Source organism: Ascaphus truei, chromosome 4 (assembly GCF_040206685.1).
Source record: "Ascaphus truei isolate aAscTru1 chromosome 4, aAscTru1.hap1, whole genome shotgun sequence".
In the NCBI taxonomy this organism is placed as follows: domain Eukaryota; kingdom Metazoa; phylum Chordata; class Amphibia; order Anura; family Ascaphidae; genus Ascaphus; species Ascaphus truei.
Genome location: NC_134486.1, coordinates 267,501 through 290,739, shown reverse-complemented (window position 1 = coordinate 290,739; position 23,239 = coordinate 267,501). Strand labels below are relative to the sequence as shown.

The 23,239-nt window shown below is 48.9% G+C and overlaps 2 long non-coding RNA genes across 3 annotated transcripts in view; both read right to left on the bottom strand.

The window, feature by feature from the left end:
* Positions 1–12,548: 12,548 nt before the first annotated feature.
* LOC142492485 (uncharacterized) lies at positions 12,549–21,772 on the bottom strand. 2 transcript variants are annotated; one of them, XR_012800822.1, is made up of 4 exons: positions 21,139–21,772; positions 19,647–19,695; positions 18,264–18,373; positions 12,549–17,393 (listed from the first exon to the last, which is right to left on the bottom strand). It is a non-coding gene; the product is annotated as an uncharacterized LOC142492485 (long non-coding RNA). The 2 variants fall into 2 exon arrangements; XR_012800821.1 differs by having other exon boundaries at positions 19,647–21,772.
* Positions 21,773–21,878: 106 nt separating this feature from the next.
* The window catches only part of LOC142491881 (uncharacterized), an 86,395-nt gene continuing 85,034 nt past the window's right edge, over positions 21,879–23,239 (bottom strand). The window contains exon 5 of the long non-coding RNA XR_012800568.1: positions 21,879–22,871. This is a non-coding gene — a long non-coding RNA (uncharacterized LOC142491881). The remainder of the gene's footprint in view (positions 22,872–23,239) is intronic.

Here is a 23,239-nt window from a genome sequence, read left to right as displayed (position 1 = left end):
GTGGGAACATGCCACACATACACCGTTCCGTGGGAACATGCCACACACTGTTCCGTTGGAACATGCCACACACACTGTTCGGTGGGAACATGCCACACACACCGTTCTGTAAGATCATGCCACACACACCGTTCTGTGGGAACATGCCACACAAACCGTTCTGTGGGAACATGCCTGCCACACACACAGTTCCGTGGGAACATGCCACACACCGTGCGGTGGGAACATGCCACACATACACCGTTCCGTGGGAACATGCCACACATGGTTCCATGGGAACATGCCACACACACCGTACTGTGGGAACATGCCACACACACTGTTCCATGGGAACATGCCACACACTGTTCCGTGGGAACATGCCACACACGCTCCGTGGGAACATGCCACACACTGTTCGGTGGGAACATGCCACACACAGTTCCATGGGAACATGCCACACACACCGTTCTGTAAGATCATGCCACACACCGTTCTGTGGGAACATGCCACACAAACCGTTCTGTGGGAACATGCCACACACACAGTTCCGTGGGAACATGCCACACACCGTTCGGTGGGAACATGCCACACACACCGTTCCGTGGGAACATGCCACACACCGTGCGGTGGGAACATGCCACACACACCGTTCCGTGGGAACATGCCACACACCGTTCCGTTGGAACATGCCACACACACTGTTCGGTGGGAACATGCCACACACCGTTCGGTGGGAACATGCCACACACCGTTTGGTGGGAACATGCCACACACACCGTTCCGTGGGAACATGCCAAACACCGTTCTGTGGGAACATGCCACACACACTGTTCGGTGGGAACATGCCACACACACCGTTCGGTGGGACCGTGCCTCACACACCATTCCGTGGGACCATGCCACACACACCGTTTGGTGGGAACATGCCACACACCATTTGGTGGGAACATGCCACACACACACTGTTCCGTGGGAACATGCCACACACCGTTTGGTGGGAACATGCCACACACACTGTTCCGTGTGAACATGCCACACACCGTTCCGTGGGAACATGCCACACCCTATTCCGTGGGAACATGCCACATACCGTTCCGTGGGAACGTGCCACACACCGTTCGGTGGGAACATGCCACACACACCATTCGGTGGGAACATGCCACACACCGTTCCGTGGGAACATACCACACACCGTTCGGTGGGAACATGCCACACACCGTTCCGTGGGAACATCCCACACACCGTTCCATGGGAACATGCCACACACACCGTTCCGTGGGAACATGCCACACACCGTTCCGTGGGAACATGCCACACACACCGTTCCATGGGAACATGCCACACACACCGTTCTGTGGGAACATGCCACACACACCATTCCGTGGGAACATGCCACACACACCGTTCGGTGGGAACATGCCACACACGGCTCCATGGGAACATGCCACACACCCTACTGTGGGAACATGCCACACACACGTTCCGTGGGAACATGCCACACACGTTCCGTGGGAACATGCCACCCACCGTTCGGTGGGAACATGCCACACACGGTTCCATGGGAACATGCCACACACGTTCTGTGGGAACATGCCACACACCGTTCCGTGGGAACATGCCACACACCGTTCCGTGGGAACATGCCACACACACCGTTCCGTGGGAACATGCCACACACACCGTTCTGTGGGAACATGCCACACACCGTTCCGTTGGAACATGCCACACATACTGTTCTGTGGGAACATCCCACACACCGTTCCATGGGAACATGCCACACACGGTTCCATGGGAACATGCCACACACGTTCTGTGGGAACATGCCACACACCGTTCCGTGGGAACATGCCACACACCGTTCCGTGGGAACGTGCCACACACCGTTCGGTGGGAACATGCCACACACACCGTTCGGTGGGAACATGCCACACACACCGTTCCGTGGGAACATACCACACACCGTTCGGTGGGAACATGCCACACACCGTTCCGTGGGAACATCCCACACACCGTTCCATGGGAACATGCCACACACACCATTCCGTGGGAACATGCCACACACCGTTCCGTGGGAACATGCCACACACACCGTTCCGTGGGAACATGCCACACACACCGTTCTGTGGGAACATGCCACACACACCATTCCGTGGGAACATGCCACACACACCGTTCGGTGGGAACATGCCACACACGGCTCCATGGGAACATGCCACACACCCTACTGTGGGAACATGCCACACACACGTTCCGTGGGAACATGCCACACACGTTCCGTGGGAACATGCCACCCACCGTTCGGTGGGAACATGCCACACACGGTTCCATGGGAACATGCCACACACGTTCTGTGGGAACATGCCACACACCGTTCCGTGGGAACATGCCACACAGCGTTCCGTGGGAACATGCCACACACACCGTTCCGTGGGAACATGCCACACACACCGTTCTGTGGGAATATGCCACACACCGTTCCGTTGGAGCATGCCACACATACTGTTCTGTGGGAACATCCCACACACCGTTCCATGGGAACATGCCACACACGGTTCCATGGGAACATGCCACACACGCTCTGTGGGAACATGCCACACACCGTTCCGTGGGAACATGCCACACACCGTTCCGTGGGAACATGCCACACACCGTTCCGTGGGAACATGCCACACACACCGTTCCGTGGGAACATGCCACACACACCGTTCTGTGGGAACATGCCACACACCGTTCGGTGGGAACATGCCACACACCGTTCCATGGGAACATACCACACACACCGTTCCGTGGGAACATGCCACACACACAGTTCTGTGGGAACATGCCACACACACGTTCCGTGGGAACATGCCACACACGTTCCATGGGAACATGCCACCCACCGTTCGGTGGGAACATGCCACACACGGTTCCATGGGAACATGCCACACACGTTCTGTGGGAACATGCCACACACCGTTCCGTGGGAACATGCCACACACCGTTCCGTGGGAACATGCCACACACACCGTTCTGTGGGAACATGCCACACACCGTTCCGTTGGAACATGCCACACATACTGTTCTGTGGGAACATGCCACACACACCGTTCCGTGGGAACATGCCACACACACCGTTCTGTGGGAACATGCCACACACGGTTCCATGGGAACATGCCACACACACCGTACTGTGGGAACATGCCACACACACTGTTCCGTGGGAACATGCCACACAAACCGTTCGGTGGGAACATGCCACACTCACCGTGCGGTGGGAACATGCCACACACCGTTCCGTGGGAACATGCCACACACCGTTCCGTGGGAACATGCCACACACCGTTTGGTGGGAACATGCCACACACTGTTCTGTGGGAACATGCCACACACGCTGTTCGGTGGGAACATGCCACACACACGGTTCCGTGGGAACATGCCACACACCGTTCGGTGGGAACATGCCACACATCGTTCCGTGGGAACATCCCACACACCGTTCCATGGGAACATGCCACACACACCGTTCCGTGGGGTCATGCCACATAATTTGAGATAACAGCAATTTTATCCAAGCTGCTAGAATAGGCCCCTATATATAGTAACCCTAACCCTAACCCTATACTGTATATAACTATATATAACCCTATATGTAGTCTTGTCCTGTTAGATTTGTGTAATTCCACATTGTGGTGCGATGCGGAGAATGCCAGCTCCATACACATGTAAGATGCTGATAATAATAATAATACCAGCTCCTTAACCCAATCATACCCCTTCATAACACCAATATTACTGCAGGAAAGCCATGGGGTGTGTTTGTGATGAGCCCATAAACAGCCATTATCTAATGATATCCAGATTCCTGAGCTGGCCTCTGCCCCCGGCTGACCCTCTGCAGAGAGAGGCTTAAGAATGCAGCTGAAAATCTGTTTTTTAGCCAAATAGCCTGAGGGAGCAGTAACCCCGCCGGTAATAGCCTTGTCTGGCCTCAAAGTATGCTGATCTCTCAGCCTTTCATCCTCCCCAAGGGCCAGCAATGAATGGGCAGTGAGGAGAAACCTTCCCTCCTCTGTGAGAGACTTTCAGGCTGGGAGTCTGCCCACAAACAGCTGTCCCAGTGATTTATCACAGGGCACCTTAGCTCTGTCTGCCTGGAACTATTCTGCCCCCTTCCCACCACGGCTTCCCTGAGGGGGCTATCCTGCCTGCAGCAAACCTCCAGGACATTGTATGGTAACTCATACATACAGTATCTCCTGTATTCACACATCTCCAGTAATAATTCAAACAGCGTCATCCACAGCTAAACCCCATATCCCCACAGCTAAATCCCATATCCTCGCAGCTAAATCCCATATCCCCGCAGCTGAATCCCATGTCCCCGCAGCAAAATCCCATATCCCCACAGCTAAATCCCATATCCCCGCAGCTAAATCCCATATCCCCGCAGCTAAATCCCATGTCCCCGCAGCTAAATCCCATATCTCCGCAGCTAAATCCCATATCCCTGCAGCTAAATCCCATGTCCCCGCAGCTAAATCCCATGTCCCCGCAGCTACATCCCATGTCCCCGCAGCTAAATCCCATGTCCCTGCAGCTAAATCCCATATCCCCGCAGCTAAATCCCATGTCCCCGCAGCTAAATCCCATGTCCCTGCAGCTAAATCCATGTCCCCGCAGCTAAATCCCATATCTCTGCAGCTAAAACCCATGTGCACGCAGCTAAATCCCATGTCCTCGCAGCTAAATCCCATGTCACTGCAGCTAAATCCCATGTCCCCGCAGCTAAATCCCATGTCCCCGCAGCTAAATCCCATGTCCCCGCAGCTAAACCCATGTCCCCGCAGCTAAATCCCATGTCCCTGCAGCTAAATCCCATGTCCTCGCAGCTAAATCCCATATCCCCGCAGCTAAATCCCATGTCCCTGCAGCTAAATCCCATGTCCCTGCAGCTAAATCCCATATCCCCGCAGCTAAATCCCATGTCCCTGCAGCTAAATCCCATGTCCCCGCAGCTAAATCCCATGTCCCCGCAGCTAAATCCCATATCCCTGCAGCTAAATCACATATCCCCGCAGCTAAATCCCATGTCCCTGCAGCTAAATCCCATGTCCCCGCAGCTAAATCCCATGTTCCCGCAGCTAAATCCCATTGCCCTGCAGCTAAATCCCATGTCCCCGCAGCTAAATCCCATGTCCTCGCAGCTAAATCCCATGTCCCTGCAGCTAAATCCCATGTCCCCGCAACTAAATCCCATGTCCTCGCAGCTAAATCCCATGTCCCTGCAGCTAAATCCCATGTCCCCGCAGCTAAATCCCATGTCCCCGCAGCTAAATCCCATGTCCCTGCAGCTAAATCCCATATCCCCGCAGCTAAATCCCATATCCCCGCAGCTAAATCCCATGTCCCTGAAGCTAAATCCCATGTCCACGCAGCTAAATCCCATGTTCCCGCAGCTAAATCCCATGTTCCCGCAGCTAAATCCCAAATCCCCGCAGCTAAATCCCATGTCCCCGCAGCTAAATCCCATGTCCCCGCAGCTAAATCCCATGTCCCTGCAGCTAAATCCCATGTCCCTGCAGCTAAATCCCATATCCCCGCAGCTAAATCCCATGTCCCCGCAGCTAAATCCCATGTCCCTGCAGCTAAATCCCATGTCCCCGCAACTAAATCCCATGTCCCTGCAGCTAAATCCCAAATCCCCGCAGCTAAATCCCATGTCCTCGCAGCTAAATCCCATGTCCCCGCAGCTAAATCCCATGTCCCCGCAGCTAAATCACATGTCCCTGCAGCTAAATCCCATATCCCCGCAGCTAAATCCCATGTCCCTGCAGCTAAATCCCATGTCCCCGCAGCTAAATTCCATGTCCCTGCAGCTAAATCCCATATCCCCGCAGCTAAATCCCATGTCCCTGCAGCTAAATCCCATGTCCCCGCAGCTAAATCCCATGTCCTCGCAGCGAATACCCATATCCCCGCAGCTAAATCCCATGTCCCCGCAGCTAAATCCCATGTCCTCGCAGCTAAATCCCATGTCCCTGCAGCTAAATCCCATGTCCCTGCAGCTAAACCCCATATCCCTGCAGCTAAATCCCATGTCCCCGTAGCTAAATCCGATGTCCCCGCAGCTATATCCCATGTCCCCGTAGCTAAATCCGATGTCCCCGCAGCTATATCCCATGTCCTCGCAGCTAAATCCCATATCCCCGCAGCTAAATCCGATGTCCCCGCAGCTAAATCCCATATCCCCGCAGCTAAATCCCATGTCCCCGCAGCTAAATCCCATATCCCCGCAGCTAAATCCCATGTCCCCGCAGCTAAATCCCATGTCCCCGCAGCTAAAACCCATATACCTGCAACTAAATCCCATGTCCCTGCAGCTAAATCCCATGTCCCTGCAGCTAAATCCCATGTCCCTGCAGCTAAATCCCATGTCCCACAGCTAAATCCCATATCCCTGCAGCTAAATCCCATATCCCCGCAGCTAAATCCCATGTCCCTGCAGCTAAACCCCATATCCCTGCAGCTAAATCCCAGGTCCCTGCAGCTAAATCCCGTATCCCCAGAGCTAAATCCCATATCCCCGCAGCTAAATCCCATGTCCCCGCAGCTAAATCCCATATTGCCGCAGCTAAAACCCATATCCCCACAGCTGAATCCCATATCCCCACAGCTAAATCCCATGTTCCCGCAGCTAAATCCCATATCCCCAGAGCTGAATCCCACAACCCTGCAGCTAAATCCCATGTTCCTGCAGCTAAATCCCAGGTCCCAGCAGCTAAATCCCATGTTCCCGCAGCTAAATCCCAAATCCCCGCAGCTAAATCCCATGTCCCCGCAGCTAAATCCCATGTCCCGCAACTAAATCCCATTTACCCAGCATCTAAATCCCATATCTCCGCAGCTAAATCCCATATCCCCGCAGCTAAATCCCATGTCCCCGCAGCTACATCCCAAATCCCCGCAGCTAAATCCCATATCCCCGCAGCTAAATCCCATATCCCCGCAGCTAAATCCCATGTCCCTGCAGCTAAATCCCAAATCCCCGCAGCTAAATCCCATGTCCTCGCAGCTAAATCCCATGTCCCCGCAGCTAAATCCCATGTCCCTGCAGCTAAATCCCATGTCCCACAGCTAAATCCCATATCCCTGCAGCTAAATCCCATATCCCCGCAGCTAAATACCATGTCCCTGCAGCTAAACCCCATATCCCTGCAGCTAAATCCCAGGTCCCTGCAGCTAAATCCCGTATCCCCAGAGCTAAATCCCATATCCCCGAAGCTAAATCCCATGTCCCCGCAGCTAAATCCCATATTGCCGCAGCTAAATCCCATATCCCCACAGCTGAATCCCATATCCCCACAGCTAAATCCCATGTTCCCGCAGCTAAATCCCATATCCCCAGAGCTGAATCCCACAACCCTGCAGCTAAATCCCATATCCCTGCAGATAAATCCCATGTCCCTGCAGCTAAATTCCATATCCCCGCAGCTAAATCCCATGTCCCTGCAGCTAAATCCCATGTCCCCGCAGCTAAATCCCATGTCCCCGCAGCTAAATCCCAAATCCCCGCAGCTAAATCCCATGTCCCTGCAGCTAAATCCCATGTCCCCGCAGCTAAATCCCATATCCCTGCAGATAAATCCCATATCCCTGCAGCTAAATCCCATGTCCCTGCAGCTAAATCCCCTATCCCTGCAGCTAAATCCCATATCCCTGCAGATAAATCCCATATCCCTGCAGCTAAATCCCATATCCCTGCAGCTAAATCCCATATCCCTGCAGATAAATCCCATATCCCTGCAGCTAAATCCCATATCCCTGCAGCTAAATCCCATGTCCCCGCAGCTAAATCCCATATCCCCGCAGCTAAATCCCATATCCCTGCAGCTAAATCCCATATCCCTGCAGCTAAATCCCATGTCCCCGCAGCTAAATCCCATGTTCCTGCAGCTAAATCCCATGTCCCTGCAGCTAAATCCCATATCCCTGCAGTTTAATTCCATGTTCCCGCAGCTAAATCCCATGTCCCCGCAGCTAAATCCCATGTCCCCGCAGTTAATCCCAAATCCCCGCAGCTAAATCCCATGTCCCCGCAGCTAAATCCCATGTTCCCGCAGCTAAATCCCATGTCCCTGCAGCTAAATCCCATGTCCCCGCAGCTAAATCCCAAATCCCCGCAGCTAAATCCCATATTCCTGCAGCTAAATCCCATGTCCCCGCAGCTAAATCCCATGTCCCCGCAGCTAAATCCCATGTTCCCGCAGCTAAATCCCATGTCCCTGCAGCAAAATCCCATGTCCCCGCAGCTAAATCCCATGTCCCTGCAGCTAAATCCCATGTCCCCGCAGCTAAATCCCATGTCCCCGCAGCTAAATCCCATATCCCTGCAGCTAAATCCCATATCCCTGCAGATAAATCCCATGTCCCTGCAGCTAAATCCCATGTCCCTGCAGCTAAATCCCATGTCCCCGCAGCTAAATCCCATATCCCTGCAGCTAAATCCCATATCCCTGCAGATAAATCCCATGTGCCCGCAGCTAAATCCCATGTCCCTGCAGACAAATCCCATGTCCCCGCAGCTAAATCCCATATCCCCGCAGCTAAATCCCATATCCCTGCAGCTAAATCCCATGTCCCCGCAGCTAAATCCCATATCCCCGCAGCTAAATCCCATATCCCTGCAGCTAAATCCCATGTCCCTGCAGCTAAATCCCATGCCCCCGCTGCTAAATCCCATGTCCCCGCAGCTAAATCCCATGCACCCGCAGCTAAATCCCATGTCCCCGCAGCTAAATCCCATGTCCCCGCAGCTAAATCCCATGTCCCTGCAGCTAAATCCCATATCCCCGCAGCTAAATCCCATGTCCCCGCAGCTAAATCCCATGTCCCGCAGCTAAATCCCATGTCCCCGCAGCTAAATCCCATGTTCCTGCAGCTAAATCCCATGTCCCTGCAGCTAAATCCCATGTCTCTGCAGCTAAATCCCATGTCCCCACCGCTAAATCCCATGTCCCCGCAACTAAATCCCATGTCCCCGCAGCTAAATCCCATGTCCCTGCAGCTAAATCCCATGTCCCCGCAGCTAAATCCCATGTCCCTGCAGCTAAATCCCATGTCCCCGCAGCTAAATCCCATGTCCCTGCAGCTAAATCCCATGTCCCCGCAGCTAAATCCCATGTCCCTGCAGCTAAATCCCATGTCCCCGCAGCTAAATCCCATGTCCCCGCAGCTAAATTCCATGTCCCCGCAGCTAAATCCCATGTCCCTGCAGCTAAATCCCATGTCCCTGCAGCTAAATCCCATGTCCCCGCAGCTAAATCCCATATCCCTGCAGCTAAAACCCATGTCCCTGCAGCTAAATCCCATGTCCTCGCAGCTAAATCCCATGTCCTCGCAGCTAAATCCCATGTCCCTGCAGCTAAATCGCATGTCCTCGCAGCTAAATCCCATGTCCCCGCAGCTAAATCCCATATCCCTGCAGCTAAATCCCATGTCCCCGCAGCTAAATCCCATGTCCTCTCAGCGAAAACCCATATCCCCGCAGCTAAATCCCATGTCCCCGCAGCTAAATCCCATATTCCCGCAGCTAAATCCCATGTTCTCGCAGCGAAAACCCATATCCCCGCAGCAAAAACCCATGTCCCCGCAGCTAAATCCCATATCCCCGCAGCTAAATCCCATATCCCCGCAGCTAAATCCCATGTCCTCGCAGCGAAAACCCATGTCCCCGCAGCTAAATCCATGTCCCCGCAGCTAAATCCCATGTCCCCGCAGCTAAAACCCATGTCCCCGCAGCTAAATCCCATGTCCCCGCAGCTAAATCCCATGTCCCCGCAGCTAAATCCCATGTCCTCGCAGCTAAATCCCATGTCCCTGCAGCTATATCCCATGTCCCCGCAGCTAAATCCCATGTCCCCGTAGCTAAATCCCATGTCCCCGCAGCTAAATCCCATGTCCCTGCAGCTAAATCCCATGTCCCCGCAGCTAAATCCCATGTCCCCGTAGCTAAATCCCATGTCCCCGTAGCTAAATCCCATGTCCCCGCAGCTAAATCCCATGTCACCGCAGCTAAATCCCATATCCCCGCAGCTAAATCCCAATACCCCGCAGCTAAATCCCATATCCCTGCAGCTAAATCCCATATCCCCGCAGCTAAATCCCATATCCCAGCAGCTAAATCCCATGTCCCTGCAGCTAAATCCCATGTCCCCGCAGCTAAATCCCAAATCCCCGCAGCTAAATCCCATATTCCTGCAGCTAAATCCCATGTCCCCGCAGCTAAATCCCATGTCCCCGCAGCTAAATCCCATGTTCCCGCAGCTAAATCCCATGTCCCTGCAGCTAAATCCCTTGTCCCCGCAGCTAAATCCCATGTCCCTGCAGCTAAATCCCATGTCCCCGCAGCTAAATCCCATGTCCCCGCAGCTAAATCCCATATCCCTGCAGCTAAATCCCATATCCCTGCAGATAAATCCCATGTCCCTGCAGCTAAATCCCATGTCCCTGCAGCTAAATCCCATGTCCCCGCAGCTAAATCCCATATCCCTGCAGCTAAATCCCATATCCCTGCAGATAAATCCCATGTCCCCGCAGCTAAATCCCATGTCCCTGCAGACAAATCCCATGTCCCCGCAGCTAAATCCCATATCCCCGCATCTAAATCCCATATCCCTGCAGCTAAATCCCATGTCCCCGCAGCTAAATCCCATATCCCCGCAGCTAAATCCCATATCCCTGCAGCTAAATCCCATGTCCCTGCAGCTAAATCCCATATCCCTGCAGCTAAATCCCATGTCCCCGCAGCTAAATCCCATGTCCCTGCAGCTAAATCCCATGTCCCTGCAGCTAAATCCCATGTCCCCGCCGCTAAATTCCATGTCCCCGCAACTAAATCCCATGTTCCCGCAGCTAAATCCCATGTTCCCGCAGCTAAATCCCATATCCCAGCAGCTAAATCCCATGTCCCCGCAGCTAAATCCCATGTCCCCGCAGCTAAATCCCATGTCCCCGCAGCTAAATCCCATGTCCCTGCAGCTAAATCCCATGTCCCCGCAGCTAAATTCCATGTCCCCGCAGCTAAATCCCATGCCCCCGCTGCTAAATCCCATGTCCCCGCAGCTAAATCCCATGCACCCGCAGCTAAATCCCATGTCCCCGCAGCTAAATCCCATGTCCCCGCAGCTAAATCCCATGTCCCTGCAGCTAAATCCCATGTCCCCGCAGCTAAATCCCATGTCCCCGCAGCTAAATCCCATGTCCCGCAGCTAAATCCCATGTCCCCGCAGCTAAATCACATGTTCCTGCAGCTAAATCCCATGTACCTGCAGCTAAATCCCATGTCTCTGCAGCTAAATCCCATGTCCCCGCAGCTAAATCCCATGTCCCTGCAGCTAAATCCCATGTCCCCGCAGCTAAATTCCATGTCCCCGCAGCTAAATCCCATGCCCCCGCTGCTAAATCCCATGTCCCCGCAGCTAAATCCCATGCACCCGCAGCTAAATCCCATGTCCCCGCAGCTAAATCCCATGTCCCCGCAGCTAAATCCCATGTCCCTGCAGCTAAATCCCATGTCCCCGCAGCTAAATCCCATGTCCCTGCAGCTAAATCCCATGTCCCCGCAACTAAATCCCATATCCCCGCAGCTAAATCCCATATCCCCACAGCTAAATCCCATGTCCCTGCAGCTAAATCCCATGTCCCCGCCGCTAAATCCCAAATCCCTGCAGCTAAATCCCATGTCCCCGCAGCTAAATCCCATGTCCCCGCAGCTAAATCTCATGTCCCCGCAATGCATTGCTGAGACTGTGTGCCACTTTTGCGACATTAAAGATTTATTTTTCTTTTGCCTTTACTGGGGTGCTGGGATCAGGAGATTTCTAGGCTGTAAGTTTCAGGGTGGGTTTGCCAGAGAAAGTCTTTACAGAATGTTTCTATGTATCGGGGTTCCAGAGTTATGGGATACCCCAAAAGTTGTATCCGGGGATTGAGTGAGATTCTCGGATACAGCCAAGCACATTACTCCGCCAAACTCTGACTCTGAAAGCACTATTACGGCTCACCACCAGGATCCCTGCTGCAGCATCTTCCAGGCAAGGTAAATGGGTATGTAGGGGTTAAACTATGTCTGCAGGTATACACAGTGTCCCTAGTGTAGCAGAGGTTCCCCAGTATAGCAGAGATACCCAAATATATGCCCAGGTACCCTGAGCCGAATATGGGGGTTCAGGGGGTGCTCCAGCTAGGTGATAAAGCTGAGCATGTTTGCACTGTGTAAAAGTTGTAAAAGTTATTTTTCTAATGTGTGCCACGAATGAGGCTAGTGAGGGTAGGTGAATTATACTCTCACTCCATCCCTGCCACCAGAATACAAACTTACATCTTTTAGCACACAGAAGAATTGAAGGAAGACCTAATTTCCTCGCCTATGCTTCAGAACTGAGAGGAGCCTTTCCTCTGCCAAGAAAACTGAAGCCTTGTGACTGGATACACAATCTGCACCATTTTGCAGCAGACTTCCCCGGAGAAGTTTTTCACGCCCTGCCACTGTTATCTTCGATTTTTGATGAACTTTTCAGGCCTGGGAGACGAACCAAATGAAACGTAACGCACGCCAGGTTTCAAATCCTTTGTCTCAATTTATTACTCATAGGGTAATGATTTTTATACAGAAAGAAAAAAGATATTAGTTAGAGTCGTAACATAGGCGTGACATAGGCGTATACTAGGTGTGTCTTGGGCGTAGCTTTAATTAGAGGCGTGATTTAGGGGCAGGACATATTAGTGGCGTGACTTTTGAGACGTGTCCCTTTTCAATACAAGCAATGTTCTGAATACATAGCTTATTCATTGTCTGTTATCAAAAGAGACCTTGAGTCTTAGCAACTTTATTTCACTACCTTGCTTCTTGCAGAGAACCATTCTATTATATTCTACTAAAACACCAGGAAATTGACCTCACAAAAGTATCTAGTAATATCCTGGCCAGGGAGAATGAAATGCAATTTAGCAGAGAAACTGAGTGCATTTATGAATTATATTTCAGCAAAAAGGCTGACTACAGAATCTTAACTAGTTATGACCATACAAAATGGAAGCTTAACATGAGTGCAGACTCTGGCCTGACATACTGGTCCTAACACAAACTTACATCTTTCAGCACACAGAAGACAGGGCACGATATATTTTATTAAATGGTTATATTTAATAGGAATATATAATCATCACCTGTAAATGAACAGTGAGATTTCCAAGTCATGGATTCCGGACAGCCCAGATGGCTGGCTACCAATCTTGGTGCCTCTGTGTCTGTGTGGGGTCCATACTTGAAATCCCCAGGGATGCCAAGGTGTTAGAACAGAAGGGGTACTGCAGTTCTGCTTGAGTACCCACATCCTGGTTTAACACAGGGCTATCCGGAAACCATTTGCCAGAATCCAGACTCTGTGGAGCCTGGACAGCGGGTGGGCTCAGTATGCAAAGAGACAGAGGTGCCAGGTTGGTGCATGCCCCTTTACAGACTGAAAAAAGGTGCCCTCCCGGCTTTACAATACCGGCAAATCGGTGATTGGCTGGCAGGGAAATTCCCACACTCTGATAGGCTGTAGAGGTTGGTGAATGAGAGCCTGCAAGCCTTAAGAGGGCTTGCAGCCAATCAGGAGCGCAGATTCCAAGCGCCAAACCAACAGCGGCAAATTCAAAGATGCTCAGAACTGAATAGAAGCGCGCCGGCTTCAAAGATTTTGAACTCAGAAAAGTTTCTAAGTCTCTCTTTTTAGAACGTAGCGGTCGCGTCTGGCATTGCAGGCCGAAAACAGTTCCACGACTTTTGTGAGCAACTACCGGTTATTGGAAAATGCTCCTAAAAAGGTCATCTTAAGGAATTTCGTCCCAGAAACGGATTTATTCGTTAGCTCCATTCCCAGTAAGTGTGTTAACCTTGTGAATTGTGTTACATTGTGTGTATGTCTTTTCATGAAATAAATTACAATTTATTTTACCTCTTTGTTTTGCTCAATCAATGATCCCGGTATAAAAAATTGTTAATAAACCTGGTCTCCCTTGACATTCCCGCAGCTAAATCCCATGTCCCCGCAGCTAAATCCCATGTCCCCGCAGCTAAATCCCATGCCACCGCAGCTAAATCCCATGCCACCGCAGCTAAATCCCATGCCACCGCAGCTAAATCCCATGTCCCCGCAGCTAAATCCCATGCCACCGCAGCTAAATCCCATGCCACTGCAGCTAAATCCCATGCGCCGCAGCTAAATCCCATGCGCCGCAGCTAAATCCCATGCCCCCACAGCTAAATCTCATATCCCCGCAGCTAAATCCCATGTCCCCACAGCTATATCCTATGTCCCTGCAGCTAAATTCCATATTACCACAGCTAAATCCCATATCCTGCAGCTAAATCCCATATCCCCGCAGCTAAATCCCATGTCCCCGCAGCTAAATCCCATGTCCTCAAAGCTGAATCCCATGTCCCCACAGCTAAATCCCATGTCTCCACAGCTAAATCCCACATCCTCACAGCTAAATCCCATGTCCTCGCACCTAAATCCCATGTCCCCGCAGCTAAATCCCATATCCCTGTAGCTAAATCTCATGTTCCTACCGCTAAATCCCATTTACTCACAGCTAAATCCCATATCCCTGTAGCTAAATCCCATATCCTCACAGCTAAATCCATATCCCCGTAGTTTAATCCCATTTGCCTGCAGCTAAATCCCATATCCCCACAACGAAATCCCATGTCCTCGCAGCTAAATCCCATGTCCCCGCAGCTAAATCACATATCCCCGCAGCTAAATCCCATATCCCCGCAGCTAAATCCCATGTCCTCGCAGCTAAATCCCATATCTCTGCAGCTAAATCCCATATCCCCGCAGCTAAATCCCATATCTCTGCAGCTAAATCCCATATCCCCGCAGCTAAATCCCATCTCCCCGCAGCTAAATCCCTTATCCCCACAGCTAAATCCCATATCTCTGCAGCTAAATCCCAAGTCTCCACTTCTAAATCCCATGTCTCTGCAGCTAAATCCCATATCTCCGCAGCTAAATCCCATATCCCCGCAGCTAAATCCCAAGTCTCCACTTCTAAATCCCAGGTCCCCGCAGCTAAATCCCATGTCCCTGCAGCTAAATCACATGTCTCTGCAGCTAAATCCCAAGTCTCCACTTCTAAATCCCATGTCCTCACAGCTAAATCCCATGTCCCCACAGCTAAATCCCATGTACTGGGCCTGGGGAGATGGTACTGGGCCTGGGGAGGGGGTAATAGGCCTGGGGAGGGGTACTGGGGTTTGGGAGGTTTTAAAAGGAGGTACTGGGCCCGGGATAGGGGTAAAAGGGGATACTGGGCCTCGGGATAGGGGGTAGTGGGCCTGGGAGGGGTTACTGGGCCTTGGGAGGGGGTAAAAGAGGTACTGGGCTTGAGAGCATAGTGGGCTTACCTGGGGCACTTGGTTAAGCCTGCAGACCTGGTAGAGGCTGCAGAATGAGAGCCTGGGAAATCTCCCCTTCCAGATTGGTGTCGGCCAGCCAAGCGGAGGGCCCAGTAGAGGGGACCTGGCCTAGGAAGGGGAGGGCCCTGTTGGGGAGTCTTGGAAAGGGAGGGCTTTTGTGGGCGTGGGAAGGGGATTCCCCTTCTTGCCTGCAGGCCATAAAGTCTAGTGTCGCTGGCAGAGGGCCGGGCCCCCTTGACTCTCCGGGCCCAGGACAGCAGTCCCAGATGTCCCCCCCTGTCGACGGCCCTGGGTAGATTTCTCGGTGGGAAGGAGGCAGGAGGTAGATTTCTGGGTGAGGAGCAAATAGAAGACACATTTCTTGGTGGGGAAGAGGCAGGAGGTAGATTTTGGGGTGAGTATAGGACACCGGAGGTAGATAACTGGGTGGGGAGGAGGCAGGAGGTTGATTTCTGGGTTGGGAGAGGGCAGGAGGCATATTTCTGGGTGGGGAGAAGGCAGGAGGTAGATTTCTGGGTTGGGAGAGGGCAGGGGGTAGATTTCTGGGTTGGAAGAGGGCAGGAGGTAGATTTCTGGGTTGGGAGAGGGCAGGAGGCATATTTCTGGGTTGGAAGAGGGCAGGGGGTAGATTTCTGGGTTGGGAGAGGGCAGGGGGTAGATTTCTTAGATGGGAGGAGCAGGAGGTAGATTTCATGGTTGGGGGGGGGCAGGAGGTCGATTTCGTGTTTGGGGGAGGCCAGAGGTAGAATATTATGTCCCTAAATGTCTTTGGAAGCACTAAGAAGAATGTCTGAATGTCAGACGTATTCCAACAGACAAATAGCTGTGTTCAGACTGCGAGACGATGAAGTGAGTGAATTATTTCTGGAAAATTGTGCTCTGTAATAACCTTTCCCAAAGATAGGAACGCATCACTTGGGCCCCTCCTGACGCTCATACACAGGCATCTCCTTACAATAATATTTGTTCTGTAGCAGGATCAGTAATTCTGCGCCGACATATACAGGAGGGAAATCTGAGCTTCATATTTGCCACCGATTTCTATGTAACTAAAAATATACTAATAAAAACTTCTAACCCAAACATTCCAGTTCCTGTGATTTAATGCTGGATAGTTTTGTAATGTGACCTCAGTCCTGATTCATAAATAGCTTTGCAGATTTTTATTTTAATACTAATCTGTGGGAGCCCAAATATTTCTTATATTCATATTACATACATACAGTACATACAATTTGTAGAGTAATGCTGCACTCCCAAAATAGCAAATTGAAATATAAATACCGGTGCTCCTGGTTCAGGAATCTCTGTGAGGTACTCCAATATCTAATAGAATGGAAAAAACCTGGGCACTGCGGATTTCTGCGTAGAAAATGTATTGTGAGCCAATGATGTATGGCGTTTCGGCCTCAAGGGCCTTTCTCAAATGCAAATGGCATAGTGAACAAACATTAAAAAGTTCCTTAAATAGACCCCACCACATGTGTCCCTAATTGTCTCTGATAGCCTTCCTTCAATGATTGTCCATCACTTTCCAGTGATGCAAGGGCAGTTCTTCCCCCTCATTCGCTGATCCTTCTCTTCCAGTCAGTCTCACGATATCTGTGACATCATCATTGCACGTCCTCAATCCTCTTGGTGCCGTGATGCGCATGACGTCATCACGTTCCTAGTCGAACGTTGTCCCACCTCCTTGGTGTGTTGCTATGCCCTTCCAATGATGCATAGATATTCTTCACTCCTTCCAGACGTGGGGCGGTGCTTGTAATCCGATTTTCCTTCCGTGATTGGCATCATCAGTGACCAGAGCCTCCCCTTCTCATGTTGTTCCTCCTCCCTGACGCTTCGTTTTGCCCTTATCGTGATGCTTCATTAATTCCAGACCTGGGGCAGTGCTTATGATTCCGTGTCTCCTCCACGATTTACGTCATCAGTGACTGGAGTCTCCATAGTGTATCCCCTATTGGAAATGTCAGTGAACAAAGAAGAGGCTTTTAGAGAAACATCCATTCTGCCCTATGAATTATTCGGAAGACTCAGAGTGCAATACTTAACCAATTACAAATTAAAATCTGCATTTTCTTTAAAAGATGCTTTTTATAAAATGAAGCTTTAATTTAAAATAATTAAAAAAACTCCAAAGGTGTGTATGATGTGATATCCCATATGAACAACAATACAAACCATAACACCAATCAAAGACTTCCAACAGCAACCTAGGGATAGATTGTCATTAAGCCCTCTTGGAAAGACCGTATCCAACGTGAATATCCAATAGGCTTCACGTTGTAATAAAAGTGTATCCCTATCCATCCCTGACATGCTGTTTTTTCTTGTTCTATGCCCATTACTCTGAGTGAAGTCACTGAGTGTCTGAATTCTCTGCAGTGTTTAATCAGCTCTGTTTCCTCAGTTGCATTATTGATCTTACTTTTATGCTCAATATATCTTGTTTTAAGCATACGTTTTGTCTTGCCTATATAGCATAGACCGCAAGGGCACGTGATCTTATAAATAACCGACATGGTAGTACAGGTTATCCTCCCTTTGATTTTGTATTTCTTCCCACTTCTGGGGTGGGTGAATTCGGTACCCTTATTGAGGCTGTTACACACTGAACAGTTGCAACACCGATAGCAACCAGGCTTTGGGTTATCTAAGAAATGGGGCACAGTATAAGCCTCCTTTCTGTCTGCACTAATCAGTAGATCTTTGAGATTTTGTCCCCTCTGATATGCAAATCTTGGTTTCAATCTGCAAGCCTCTTTAAGGGTTCTATCACTATTTAGGCTTTTCCAGTGTCTCAAAATGCTTTGTCTTAGGAACTTACTGGCTGTCGTGTACTTTGTCACAATTGTTATCCTCTCTGGATCATCCCGCTGTTTGGTCTGCAAGATCGGACGAGTGAGCGCCTTCTCAACCGCTGACTCAGAGTGCCCTCTAGAAAGAAACCTAGATTTAATCTCTTCATATGTCTCTTTAAGTTGAACCGGTCTGTCAACAATTTTTGTGGCTCTAACTTTTTGTGAGTACGGCAGCATCTGTTTAAGAGAGTCAGGGTGAAAACTTTTTACATGTAATGTGGCGTTCCTGTCTGTGGGTTTCGTATATAAATTGGTGTTTATTTTATTCCCACTTTTAACTAGCAACACATCTAAAAATGAAATATGTGTGTCGCTCCAATTTTTTGTAAATCTTACAGAGGTTTCCAGTGCATGTAGGTAATCAAAAAATTCCAGGAGTTCATCTGATGTTCCTTCCCATAGGCAGAACAAATCGTCGATATAACGACAATAGTACAGCATTTTTGGAAAAAATGGAGAATAGTAAATATTTTTCTTTTCAAAATCAGCCATAAATAAATTGGCATATGAGGGTGCCACATTACTTCCCATTGCCATCCCTGATATTTGCAGATAAAAATCCTTCTCAAAACGAAAATATTTTTTATATAAGATGAAATGTAGCAACAACAAAATATAATTAACTGGGGGTCCCATAAATTGTGTCTCGCTCAGCCTTTGTCTCACTACATTCAGGCCACCCTCATATGGTATAATGGTGTAGAGATTTGTAACATCCATTGTCACCATGAGGTAGGTCTTATTCCCGAGATCTAGCGCTCTTATTTTGTCCAAAAAATCAAAAGTGTCCTTTACATAAGAGTCCTCTTTCATCACCAGGGGCTGTAGAAAAGAATCTACATAAATGGCTAATGGTTGGTTGATAGATTTAGTCGCCAAAATAATTGGCCTCCCTGGTGGATTATAGAGGCTCTTATGTGTTTTAGGTAAAGTTTAAAAAAGTGGTCGGCGTGGGTTCTTCATAACCAGGAACTCAAACTCTTTCTCCTGTAACCAAGAGTTTCCCATTCCCAAGACCAGAATATTCTTCATCTCCATCTGATAGCCCATAGTGGGATCTCTATCTAACTTCGTGTAACACTGCTCATTGCTGAGTTGTCTCATAACTTCTGCCCAGTATTGCGAGTAGAATTGTAAGACCAGTGCCCCTCCCTTGTCTGCTTTGTAAAAGACTAATTCTTTTTTACCCATCAAATATTTTAGAGGTTTCTTTTCCCTTATTGAGAGATTGTAGGCGACATGATGGCTCTTAGCATGATACACCCCTAGATCCCTTTTACCAATCTCATGAAAATGTTAACCGAGGGATTTCTGTGTGGTGCAATAAACTTGGATTTTACTTTACATACCTCCTGTCTTAGCTGCTGCTGTGGGTTCTCTGCTGTGTTTGGCAACCTACTGGAGAAAAAAGATTAGGGTTAAGCTTTCTCTCTAGTTTGAATAATTTGACCTCACTGTCGAATCGACTGGGTAGGGTAGTGAGTACAAAAGATGGACCTTTGGACAGGATGTTGACCTCAGCATCTGTAAGTAGATAATCCGACATATTCATTACAAGGTTCTGTGGGTGTTCTATTGCTGTGGGCGCAGTACTGGTGGGGTCCTTATGCTGCCCTCGTCCCCTCCTTGCCTTTTTTCTTTTCCATTTGCTATAGGCGTTTTGCCTTGTCCTAAAAAAGTGCCTCCACGTGGTGTTGGGGCCTGAGCTATCGCAGCAGAAGAACAGCTGGCTTCTTAATCACTTGATTGAGGGCCTTGGGTTTTAGGTGCGGTTCTTGGTTTGCCCTGAAATTTCCTGCACTATTCTTGTTTAGGCCAATGATAAATAGTATCCTGCTTATAATCATTGACTACTGTTTTACATTTTTGCTTTTTAAAATGGATCAAATCCTCCTTAAACATTTTTAGCTGATTTTTCAGACCGTCCAAAGATTGTACAGTAACGTCATTCTGGCGAGTTTGTTCTATAGAGACTTCAATCTTTAAAATCTCTTGTCTCACTTTTGGCAATTGGCCACCAACCTCCTCTACAACTAGTAGTATCGGGCCCAAAGATGCCCTATTGAGGATCCCGCACCAGTTATTACAGAAATCTGTATTGTCACTCCCAATAGTGGGTCTGTTACGGATGCAGAATCCTCTAGGGATCAATTTCTGTTTATAGTATTCTGAGAGTGTAGTGCCATGCGAAAATAATTTGATTTCTTTCTTTTTTAACCTTTCTAGGTCATTTATATAATCAGTAGGCCTATCTGGCCCAAAAGCTTCCTCGGGAGTAGATTTAAACAATATCCTCTCCACTTCCTCTGGATTAAATGGTTTTATAAGAGCCCTATTGGTAATGCCGATGGACAGATTGGTCAATCCTTCCATATGGGAATACCACACAAAAAAACAGAACCAGTGCAAATACAGAAAAGGGGGGGGGGGGGGAATCCTGTGTAGATATACAGGTCTATATAAGAACAATCAGATATATTGACAAAAATCTTATCATACCATAGAGTGCTGCCCGCAGCAGCCAGTATGCATAAACACTAAATTCAGTCGTACATGGGTGCTACTGTAGCACAAAAGTCAGAAAATACTTACAAATTGTAGAGTAATGCTGCACTCCCCAAAAAACAAATGGAAATATAAATACCGGTGCTCCTGGTTCAGGAATCTCTGTGAGGTACTCCAGTATTTAATAGAAAGGAAAAAACCTGGGCACTGCGGATTTCTGCTTAGAAAATGTATTGTGAGCCAGTGATATATGACGTTTCGGCCTCAAGGGCCTTTCTCAAATGCAAATGGCATAGTGAACAAACGACATTAAAAAGATCCTTAAATAGACCCCACCTCATGTGTCCTTTTTTGTCTCTGATAGCCTTCCTTCAATGATTGTCCGTCACTTTCCAGCGATGCAAGGGCAGTTCTTCCCCCTCATTCGCTGATCCTTCTCTTCCAATCAGTCTCGCGATATCTGTGACATCATCATTGCGCGTCCTCAATCCTCTTTGTGCCGCAATGCGCATGACGTCATCACGTTCCAAGTCCAACGTTGTCCATACATACATAAATACACACATACATAGACACATACATACATACATACACACATATATAGACACACACATACATACATAAATACACACATACATACATAAATACACATACATAGACACACACACATACATACATAAATACACACATACATAGACACACACACATACATAGACACATACACACATACATACATAAATACACACATACATAGACACACACAAACAGACATGCATAAATACACACATACTGCACCGACACACTTTATTCGAGCAAATACCCGGTATGTACCTGGCAGATACCTGGAATGCGCCGCTCCTCACCTCTGACAAGCCCCGTTGCCTTTGCCTTCCCAGCCTGGGTTCATGCCTGGCTGACGGGCGGCTGATCTGTTAAATGATAATGATTAGGATTTAATAGGCTGCAATGCTTCGCGTGTCTACCAGATGGCATAAATTCATGAATTGTAATGCAGTATATATATATATACTGTGCAGTATTGCAGCCAGCGGGAATAAAATGCTTCAATCCCTGCTTGGAAAATAACTCAATGCACTCGGGCAGAAAACAGTCACAAACCTCAATACAACCGGGTATACCCGAATTCGTGGGACTAGCCGAGCTCGAATAAAGTGTGTCGCCAGTGTACATAGACACACACACACACACATACATAGACACATACACACATACATACATAAATACACACATACATAGACACACACACACAGACATACATAAATACACACATACATAGACACACACATACATAGACACACACATACATAAACACATACATAGACACACACACACAGACATACATAAATACACACATACATAGACACACACACACACATACATAGACACATACACACATACATACATAAATAGACACATACATAGACACACACACACACACACAGACATACATAAATACACATACATCGACACATACACACAGACATACATAAATACACACATACATAGACACACACACACATACATAAATACACACATACATAGACACATACACACAGACATACATAAATACACACATACTGTGGCAGGACGGCCTCGCGGCGGGGTCAGTAAGACGCTAGACATGGTGGGAAACGTTCAACTATAGTGGTTTATTAGCCACAACCAAAATAAAGTACGGGTGCACTGTCCCTTTAAGAAACTACTTTCTTGAAAATTAAAGCAAGTTAGGGGAATACGCGGGGAAACTAACTCACTTCTTGAGCCCTTACTAACCAGACAGCCAGCTAATCTGGTCATGCCCAAAACATATGCAACACAAAGTATAACCAATAAGCATAATAAGAATAAAGTCTTATCTGTTTCAGCTCCAAACAGCAAATAGGAACACGGTTCCGGGGAGCAGGCTGTGTCCAGCCTCGCAGCAATGTTTATCTTTATCCTGGGTTGGGGTCCCAGCTGGTCCCAGCAGCAAAGCTCCTCGCAGGACTGGGGACAAGAGCAGCAGCAGCTGCTACGGCTTCCAAGCCGGGAGAGTTCTCTCCACCTTCCTGTGGAAAAACAAGCTCACCTTCTGTAACCAACTTCCTGCTTTTTAAAGCACTTGTTTCACTCATGAGTTCAGCCCCTGTTTAATCAGTCTTCAGCTGTGCTTTCTCTGTCTGAGGAGATTAACACTCAGTGATCTGGCTGCAGCATCTCTCCATTCACTGTCACAGCCTACTGAGTCAGTGACTCTGTCACAATACATAGACACACACACAGACATACATAAATACACACATACATAGACATACACACACACACAGACATACATAAATACACACATACATAGACACATACACAGAGACATACATAAATACACACATACATAGACACATACACACAGACATACATAAATACACACATACATAGACAC